Here is a 9,671-nt window from a genome sequence, read left to right as displayed (position 1 = left end):
AGTTGATAAATATGAGTTTTAGATGCTAAAGGATTAAATTGAAGAGTATAATTGAAGTAAAGGTCCTTAAATGGTAATTAGACCATTAGGTTTTCATGGACAAAAATGGACATACATAGATAAAAATAACTAAAGTTTTAATGAGGGGTATCTTAGTCATTTGGTAATTAAAAGATTAAAAAAGGGAAAAAAGATGGCAAAATGTGCCCATCTTCTTCATTAGGCCGAAATTTCAAGGGTCTTTATAGCTAGGGTTTTGTCAAGTTTCCAAGCTTCATAGTAAGTGATTCCAAGCCCCGTTTTTAATGTTCTTTATGTTTTTGAAGTCCCGGTAACTTGATTTAGCTTATTTTAGCAATAATTTGACCTAGGGTTCTTATTTGGAAAAATACCCATAGGTGAAATGTGTTTATTTTGATGTTTTATGGTAGAATATGAAGCTTGAAATTATGTTAATTGACTTGAGCTAAGCGATTTTAAGCGAAAACAAGTAAAACGACATAATCAGATAAAAATACCTAATGGTCATAAGTACATGTTAGAGTGAGAATTTGATGTTGCCGTAGGTAAATAAATTATCAGCATGCCATAAAACATAAGAATTAGGGATAAAGTTTCATTTTTGAGCTTTGGGGAAAAAGTGTAAATGTGCAAAAGTTTAAGGGCAAAATTGTAATTTTTCCAAAGTTAGAGTTGAGGACTGTTTTGATAAATCTGAATATTAAATATGTTAAATTTGCTATTATAGATCAAGAAGAATGAAATCCAGGGTTAGACCGAGGAAAGAAAAAAGTTGAGGACCAAATTAAAATATTTGATCGTACTTTGTATCGAGGTAAGTTTTAAGGTAAATGAATGCAATGTTTTATTATTTATAATTAATGATGTTATTTTTCAGCATCTATATATTTATTTTGTAAATTTATTCCTTGATGATTCAAGCAAGAATTGACGGAGAAATGATACTTAAAAGTCTCAGTTGAACCTTAGGAATGTGTAGGATACAAATGTCATGACATTAGGATTTAAGGATACCAAGTAAGACCATGCCAAGGCATGGCATTGGTAAGTTCATAAGGCAAGGATATCATGTAAGACCATGTCAAGACATGGCATTGATAAACTACTATAAGGCAAAGATCCCATGTAAAACCATGCCAAGGCATGGCAATGGTGAGTTCATAAGGCAAGGATACCACGTAAGACCATGTCACGACATGGCAATGGTATGTTTAAAAAGGAAAGGTACCCATGTATCCTTAGTATTACAAATCAAAGAGTGCACCAAAAGGAAGGTAAGATAAGTCGATGTTCAAAAGGTTTAGGTTATCTTGATAATTCATTTAGAATGGTGTTATTTATTTATATGCAAACTTACTAAGCTTTATACTTACTCCTTTTTCTTTCTCTCTTTTTTCATAGTATCGCAAATCCAACTCGAAAAATCATAAGGACGTTGGAGATCGCCTCACACTATCAATGAGTTATCTCGGTATTTTGTGACTAGAAATACTTTAAGTTATGTCATGTATAGGGACTTGGCTATTTTGTGTGTATGTCCTTATGATATGATTAAAGAATGGCATGTCAATAATTGGTAATGATTAGCTTATGATATAGCTAAATTAGAACAAGTTTTGGTATTACGTAAGCCTAAATGAGGTTTGATGCAAAGAAACTATGAAAGAGTAAGAGTTGGCCATGGAACAGTTAGGAAACAACAGCAGTAATGTGGTTTTGAAAATCACTAAAAATTTTAAAAATGGAATTAAATGGTGAATGAGATATAGAATTAAATCTTATTGAGTCTATTGTCATAGGAAAGAAACAGCGCAAGCAAATGAAGTCTATATTCTGATATATTTAAATTTCTATAAGACTGGTTTAGAGTGGCTTCGTGATCCCCTATTCTAACTTTTGAAAATCACTAGATATTGTAAAAAAATAATTATATGTCAAAGTTTATATTTATAGGTTCTTTAGTGAGTCTATTTTCATTAGAAACAAACAAAAATGTTATCTGATTTCTGTATAATGAGATAATCAATTTTTAGTGAAGAGAGGTTAGGTCCACTGAACTGCAAAATAGGGGAACCTTTAATGAATAAACTGTACTAATTGGCCGAACCAAAACTTCTGGAATAATTATGGTAAGAAGATATATGAGTCTAGCTTCAGGGAAAATTTATGGATTTAAATTTTGAGTTTCGTAACTCGAGTTATAATTAATTTAGTAACTGTTACACAAATGGATAGTTTTATTATGAATAGTGAAATAAATTATTTTAATTTGCGTAAGTAATTGAAAAATTTTAATGTTCTCGTTTTGGTCCCAAACCATTTCAATTGCACATTTTAGGGCCTCGTAGGCCCTTTTTAGGGATTTATTGGATGAATGTGAGCGAATTAATATTTTAAAAAAAAGTACAATTTTTTTAATGCCCCGAACAGGTAAGATAAGTCTTGTAACGCCTCGTGCTCGACTCCTGCGATGGTCTCGGTTAAGGGGTGTTACATTTATTGGTATCAGAGTAAGAGTTTCATTGGTTCTTGGAATATTCAGTATGAATAAGGGTCTAGCTTTACATGCCATACTTATATTTTGATAGTGTGACGACTCCTGACGATTTTAAAATGTTTTTCTTTTATAGTTATGGATCCCGAACGAGTTGGTACAGATGATGTAGAAAGTAACGCACCCGCTCCCGCAGAAGGGACAGTGCCACCAGATGGTAGTGAAAGGTCCGTTACAGTTAGTCAGGGAGGAGGGGCTCGAGAAGCCTTCTTCCAAGCTATGAATGAATGGTTTGCTGAGTTCGTTCGTACGAATCCAGCCGTTAGACCTCCACCCCCTCATGATCCTCAGACTACTCATGTAGCTTCCCTAGTCAGAGATACAGTCAGAAGAGAGAAGCCACCAGTTGATAAAATTAGAAAACAAGGGGCCGAAGAGTTTCGGGCTATTAAAGATGACGATGTAGAGAAAGCAAAATTTTGGCTCGAGAATACTATCAGGGTCTTTGATGAGTTATCCTGCACACCTGAAGAGTGCATGAAGTGTATTGTATCACTTTTACGAGACTCGGCCTACCATTGGTGAAAGAAACTTGTGTCAGTAGTACCGAAAGAGAGGGTTACTTGAGATTTTTTCAGGAGGAGTTCCGTAAGAAATACATTAGTCAGAGGTTCATCGACCAGAAAAGAAAAGAATTCCTTGAACTAAAGCAGGGTAAGATGACAGTGACTGAATATGAGCATTAATTTGTCAGACTCAGTAATTATGCTCAAGAGTGTGTGTGAGATTTGAAGGTAGGCTCAATGATGATATTCGACTGTCAGTCGGTGTTCCAGAAATAAAAAAGTTTGTAATTTTAGTTGAAAGAGTTGTAAGGCAGAGGAGTTGCTGAAAGGAAAGGGTTATCCTGAAATTGAGATGCAAGACACGAAGAAAAGACAGATGAGCAAGTCATTTCAGTCTACATCCAAGAGGCCTAGAGAGTTCTCTACGAGATCCAATTTTCAGTAGAGTAATCTAGCCAAAACAGAGGTAGAAGATTTATGGGTCAGAAAGCTCAGACAACTTTAATCGCGAGTGTTGGCAGTATTTAGCCTGATAAACCCGAGTGTCCTCGATGTGGTTGACATCATCTAGGTCAATTTCGAGCAACTGAGACTGGTTGTTTCCGATGTGATGCATCGGATCATTTCATTCGGGAGTGTCCTGAGGTGGTTAAAAGAGAAGTAATACCAAGTGTAAGATCAGGCAATGCCCCTGTTAGAGGCAAACATTAGAGAAGTTCGGGAACAGGGGCAAGTAAAGGTGCATTTAGAGATTCAGCAGTGAGACCAGATGTTAGAGCACCTGCAAGGACCTATGCTATTCGTGCTCGTGAAGAGGCATCCCCCCCGATGTTAATGTTATTGCTTTGATTGTTCCGGGTTCGACCCATTCCTATGTTTGCATGAAATTGATGCCTAGCAAGAACATGTCCATAGAGTCTATAGGATTTGTGATTAAAGTATCGAATCCATTGGGTCAGTATGTATTAGTAGACAAAGTACGTAAAAATTTCCCTTTGATGATTAGAGGTTACTGTTTTCCGATCGATCTCATGCTATTGTCATTTGATAAGTTTGATGTAATTCTTGGTATGGGTTAGTTGACTGTGCATGATGTGATAGTGAATTGTGGAAAGAAATTTATTGAGTTAAAATGCGAAAATTGTGAAATTCTTCAGGTTAATTTAGATGAGTCAGATAGTTCAATTGCCATGATTTCTGTTATGTCTGCTCAGAAATGCTTGAGAAAAGGATATGAAACTTATCTTGCTTTTTTTTGAATACTAAAGATCCAGAGTTGAAAATTGAATCAGTGCCTATGGTATGTGAGTTTCCTAATGTGTTTCCAGAAGAACTACCAGGTTTGCCTTTTATCAGAGAAGTTGAGTTTGGTATTGAATTGGTTCCGGGTACAACACCCATTTCTATTGCTCCTTATAGAATGGCTCAAATGGAATTTAGAGAATTGAAACTTCAGTTGTAGGAACTAATAGAGAAAGGCTTTGCAAGACCTAGTTGTTCACCATAGGGTGCACCAAAGCTCTTAATGAAAAAGAAATATGGTTCGATGATATTGTGTATAGATATCAATAGCTTAACAAGGTGACTATTAATGACAAGTATCCACTACCTAGAATTGACGATTTGTTTGATCAATTGAAGGGAGCTACTGTATTCTCCAAGATAGATTTGAAATCTGGATATTATTAGTTGCGAGTTAAAGAGTCAGATGTTTCGAAGACTACTTTCCGGACTAGGTATGGCCATTATGAGTTCCTTGTGATGCCACTTAGCTTGACTAATGCTCCTGCCATTTTTATGGACCTAATGAATTGAATTTTCTGACCTAACTTGGATAAATTTGTAGTTGTGTCAATTAATGATATCTTGATTTATTCTCATGATAAGACTGAGGATTCAGAGCATTTGAGAATAGTTTTACAGACTTTGAGAGATAATCAGCTTTATGCCAAGTTTAGCAAAAGTGAGTTCTGTTTACGGGAAGTTGGTTTTCTTAGACATATAGTCTCAAGAGAAGGTATTAGAGTTGATCCGAGCAAGATTTCAGCCATTGTTGATTGGAAGCCTCCTAGGTATGTATCAGAGGTCAGAAGTTTTCTTGGTATCCCCGGTTATTATAGACGGTTTGTAAAGGGATTTTTCATGATAGCTACTCTATTGACAAGATTGCTATAGAAAGATGTCAAGTTTGAATGGACTAAAAGCAGAGTTTTGACAAAGACATTGTTGACTGAAGCTCCTGTCTTAGTACAACCAGGACCGGGTAAAGAGTTTGTGATTTATAGTGATGCGTCCTTAAATAGACTAGGCTATGTACTTATGTAGGAAGGAAAGGTAATTACTTATGCTTTAGACATCTAAATCCACACGAGAAAAATTATTCGACATATGATTTGGAACTAGCTGCCATTGTATTTGCGTTGAAAATCTAGAGACATCACTTGTATGGTGAGAAGTGCCGAATATTTACTGATCATAAAAGTTTGAAATACTTGATGACTCAGAAAGATTTGAACTTGAGGCAAAGAAGATGGCTAGAGTTGATTAAAGATTATGAACTAGTGATCGATTATCACCCGGGTAAGGCAAACGTAGTTGCTGATGCTTGGAGTAGAAAATTTTTATTTGCATTAAGAGCTTTGAACACTAGTTTAACCTTATCGGATGATAGTTCTATCTTAGCCGAATTAAGAGCTAAGCCAATGTTTCTTGAAGAAATTTGTGAAGTTCAGAAAGATAACAGTGAGTTGCAAGCCAAAAGAGCTTAGTGTGAGTTGATATAGAGTCAGATTTTCAGATCAGTTTTGGCGGTTGTTTAATGTTCAAAAATCGGATATGTGTACCAAAGAATGATGAGCTTATTCGAAAGATTTTAGAGGAAGCACATAGCAGTTCTTTGTCTATTCATCCAGGTAGTACAAAGATGTACAATGATTTGAAGAAAATGTATTGGTGGGTAGGAATGAAGAGAGATATCTCAGAGTTTGTTTATAGATGCTTGATCCGTCAACAGGTAAAAGCTGAACAGCAGTTACCTTTAGGTTTATTGTAGCCTGTGTTAGTTGCTAAGTGGAAATGTGACCGAGTTGCCATGGATTTTGTGACAGGATTGCCATTGACACCGAGAAAGAAAGATGCAGTATGGGTTGTGATTGATAAGCTAACAAAGTTAGCTCATTTTATTCCAGTTCATATGGATTATTCACTTGAAAAGTTGGCCGAGTTATATATTTCAGAGATAGTCAGACTACAAGGAGTACCATTATCGATTATTTCAGATAGAGACCCGAGATTCACTTCGCAGTTTTGGAAGAAGTTACAGGAAGCTTTGGGCACAAAGTTGAGTTTTAGTACAACTTTCCATCCTTGGATCGATGGTCAATCAGAGAGAGTTATTTAGATACTTGAGATATGCTCAGATGTTATGTCTTAGAAATTCAAGGTAGTTGGGAGAAATATTTGTCATTGGTAGAGTTTGCTTATAATAATAGTTACCAGTCGAGTTTGAAAATGGCATCTTATGAAGCTTTGTATGGACGTAAATGTCGCACACCTTTGTATTGGATAGAGCTTAAAGAAAATCAGATTTACGGGTTGATTTAGTTAAAGAAACTGAAGAGAAAGTGAAAGTTATCAGAGATTGCTTGAAAGCAGCTTCAGATAGACAGAAGTCTTATGCAGACTTGAAAAGAAAAGAGATTGAGTATCAAGTTGGTGGCAAAGTGTTCTTGAAAGTATCCTCGTGGAAGAAAGTTTTTAGATTTGGCAAGAAAGGCAAACTAAGTCCATGTTTTATTGGACTGTTTGAGGTGAGTAAAAGAGTTGGACCATTAGTATATCGATTAACTTTGTCACCAGAGTTAGAGAAGATTCATGATGAGTTCCATGTGTCCATGTTACGTCGTTACCATTCTGATCCTTCACATGTGATTTCACAGACAGAGGTTGAGATTTAACAAGATATGGCTTATGGTGAAGAACCAGTAAAGGTTTTAGCTCGAGAGGTTAAGAAACTAAGGAACAAAAGTATTACACTTGTGAAATTATTATGGAATAGGCATGGGGTAGACGAGGCTACATGGGAGCCTGAAGGGGTTATGCAAAAATAGTATCCAAATCTTTTCACAAGTAAGATTTTCGAGGACGAAAATCCCTAAACGGGGGGAAAATGTAACATCCCAAAATAGGGCCTAAATGAAACAGTGGTTGCGAAACCATGAATCCGAGATAGAAAAGTTTATTTTGATTAATTTTTATAATTTAGTGAGTGATTAGATGCATGTGTTTGAGAATCGATGGAAAATTTTATAGATAGCATGCTTAATTTGCCTACTAGTTCTTAATTGCAAAAGTTGATAAACATGAGTTTTAGGTGCTAAAGGATTAAATTGAATAGTATAATTGAAGTAGAGGTCCTTAAATAGTAATTAGACCATTAGGTTTTCATGGACAAAAATGGACATACATAGATAAAAATAACTGAAGTTTTAATGAAGGGTATTGTAGTCATTTGGTAATTAAAAGATTAAAAAAGGGAAAAAGATGGCAAAATGTGCCCATCTTCTTCATTAGGTCGAAATCTCAAGGGTTCTTCATAGCTAGGGTTTTTTCAAGCTTCCAAGCTTCATAGTAAGTGATTCCAAGCCCCGTTTTTAATGTTCTTTACGTTTTTGAAGTCCCGGTAATTTGATTTAGCTTATTCTAGCAATAATTTGACCTAGCGTTCATATTTGGAAAAATACCCATAGGTGAAATGTGTTTATTCTGATGTTTTATGGTAGAATATAAAGCTTGAAATTATGTTAAACAACTTGAGCTAAGCGATTTTAAGCGAGAACGAGTAAAATGACATAATTGGTAAAAATACGTAATGGTCATAAGTACATGTTAGAGTGGGAATTTGATGTTGCCGTACATAAATAAATGATCAACATGTCATAAAACATAAGAATTAGGGATAATGTTTCATTTCTGAACCTTAGGGAAAAAGTGTAAATATGCAAAAGTTTAGGGGCAAAATCATAATTTTTCCAAAGTTAGAGTTAAGGACTGTTTTGATAAATGTGAATATTAAATAAGTTAAATTTTCTATTATAGATCAAGAAGAATGAAATTCGGGGTTAGACCGACGAAAAAAAGGCTGAGGACTAAATCAAAATATTTGATCGTATTTTGTATCGGGGTAAGTTTGCAGTAAATAAATGCAATGTTTTATTATTTATAATTAATGATGTTATTTTTCAGCATCTATATATTTATTTTGTAAATTTATTCCTTGATGGTTCAAGCAAGAATTGACTGAGAAATGATACTTAAAAGTCCCAGTTGAACCTTAGGAATGTGTAGGATACAAATGTCATGACATTAGGGTTTAAGGATACCAAGTAAGACCATGCCAAGGCATGGCATTGGTAAGTTCATAAGGCAAGGATATCATGTAAGACCTTGTCAAGACATGGCATTGATAAACTACTATAAGGCAAAGATCCCATGTAAGACCATGCCAAGGCATGGCAATGGTAAGTTCATAAGACAAGGATACCACGTAAGACCATGTCAAGAGATGGAAATGGTAAGTTTAAAAAGGAAAGGTACCCGTGTATCCTTAGTATTCCAAATGGTTCAACGGAAAATCTAAAGGGTGTACCAAAGGGAAGGTAAGATAAGTCCATGTTCGAAAGGTTTAGGTTATCTTGATAATTCATTTAGAATGTTGTTATTTATTTACATGCAAACTTACAAAGCTTTATGCTTAATCCTTTTTCTTTCTCTCTTTTTTTATAGCATAGCAAAGCCAACTCGGAAAATCGTAAGGACGTCAGAGATCGCCTCACACTATCAATGAGTTATCTCGGTATTTTGTGACTAGAAATACTTTAAGTTATGGCATGTATAAGGACTTGGCTATTTTGTGTGTATGTCCTTATGATATGATTAAAGAATGCCAGGTGAATACTTGGTAATTATTAGCTTATGATATAGCTAAATAAGAACATGTTTCGGTATTATGTATGCCTAAATGAGGTTTGATGCAAAGAAACTATGATTGAGTAAGAGTTGGTCATGGAACAGTTAGGAAGCAGCAGCAGTGACATGGATTTGAAAAATCACTAAAAATTGTAGAAATGGAATTAAATGGTGAATAAGATATGGAATTAAAACTTATTGAGTCTGTTTTTATAAGAAAGAAACAAAGCAAGCAAAGGAAGTCTATTTTTTGAGATATTTAAATTTCTGTAAGACATGTTTAGAGTGACTTTGTGATCCCCTATTCAAACTTTGGAAAATCACTAGATATTGTAAAAAAATATTTATAAGTCAAAGTTTATATGTCTAGATTCCTTAGTGAGTCTATTTTCATTAGTAGCAAACAGAAATGTTATCTGAATTCTTTATAATAAGATAATCGATTTTTAGTGAAGAGAGACCAGGTCCGCTGAACTGCGAAATAGGGGAACCTTTATAAACTGTACTAACTGGCAAAACCAAAAATTCTCGAAAAATTATGTTAAGAAGATATATGAGTCTAGTTTCAGGGTAAATTTACGAATTTAAATTTCATGTTTTGTAACTCGAGTTATAATTAATTT

This window comes from Gossypium arboreum, chromosome 8 (genome assembly GCF_025698485.1).
Source record: "Gossypium arboreum isolate Shixiya-1 chromosome 8, ASM2569848v2, whole genome shotgun sequence".
Taxonomy (NCBI): Eukaryota; Viridiplantae; Streptophyta; class Magnoliopsida; order Malvales; family Malvaceae; genus Gossypium; species Gossypium arboreum.
This window is presented reverse-complemented; position numbering follows the sequence as displayed.